The sequence below is a fragment of the Rhincodon typus genome, unplaced genomic scaffold (genome assembly GCF_021869965.1).
Source record: "Rhincodon typus isolate 14 unplaced genomic scaffold, sRhiTyp1.1 hic_rhity00008560, whole genome shotgun sequence".
Taxonomy (NCBI): Eukaryota; Metazoa; Chordata; class Chondrichthyes; order Orectolobiformes; family Rhincodontidae; genus Rhincodon; species Rhincodon typus.
In genome coordinates this window covers 1-1,474 of record NW_025974198.1, presented here as the reverse complement: position 1 = coordinate 1,474, position 1,474 = coordinate 1, and positions in this window count along the sequence as shown.

Below are 1,474 nucleotides of genomic sequence, written 5' to 3'. Positions count from 1 at the left end.
ATTCTATTCCATTCTATTCTATTCCATTCTACTCTATTCTATTCCGTTCTATTCCATTCCATTCTATTCCATTCCATTCTATTACATTCCATTCTATTCCATTCCATTCTATTCCATTCCATTCTATTCTAATACATTCTAATCTATTCCATTCTACTCTATTCCATTCTATTCCACTCTATTCCATTCCATTCTATTCCGATGCATTCTATTCTATTCCATGCCATTCCATTCTATTCCATTCCATTCTATTCCATTCCATTCTATTCTATTCCATTCCATTCTATTCCATTATATTCTATTCCATTCCATTCTATTCTATTCTATTCCATTCTATTGTATTCAATTCCTTTCTGTTCCATTCCATTCTATTCTATTCCATTCTATTCTATTCTATTCCATTCTATTCTATTCTATTCTATTCTATTCCATTCCATTCCATTCTATTCCATTCTATTCTATTCCATACTATTCTATTCCAATCTCTTCCATTCCATTCTATTCTATTCTATTCCATTTTATTCCATTCTATTCTCTTCCATTCTATCATTTTCCATTCTATTCCATTCCATTCTATTGTATTCTATTCTATTCTATTCTCTTCAATTCTATTCTATTCCATTCTATTCCATTCCATTCTATTCCATTCCATTCTAATCCATTCCATTCTATTCTGTTCCATTCCATTCTATTCTATTCCATTCTATTCTATTCCATTCTAGTCTATTCTATTCTCTTCCATTCTAGTCTATTCCATTCTATTCTATTATATTCTATTCTATTCCATTCCATTCTATTCCATTCTATTCTATTCTATTCCATTTTATTCCATTCTATTCCATTCCATTCTATTCTATTCCAATTCATTCTATTCCATTCCATTCTATTCTATTCTATTCCATTCTATTCCATTCCATTCTATTCCATTCTATTCCATTCTATTCTCTTCCATTCCATTCTATTCTATTCTATTCCATTCTATTCTATTCCATTCTATTCTATTCCATTCCATTCTAATCCATTCCATTCTATTCTCTTCCATTCTATTCCATTCCATTCCATTCCATTCTATTCCATTCCATTCAATTCTATTCCATTCTATTCTATTCCATTCCTGTCTATTCTATTCCATTCCATTATATTCGATTCCATTCTATTCTACTCTATTCTATTCCATTCTATTCTATTCCATTCTATTCTATTCCATTCCATTCCAATCCATTCCATTCTATTCTCTTCCATTCTATTCCATTCTATTCCATTCCATTCTAATCCATTCCATTCTATTCTATTCCATGCTATTCCATTCCATTCAATTCTATTCCATTCAATTCTATTCTATTCCATTCCATTCTATTCTATTCCATTCTATTCTATTCCATTCTACTCTATTCTATTCCGTTCTATTCCATTCCATTCTATTCCATTCCATTCTATTACATTCCATTCTATTCCATTCCATTCTATTCCATTC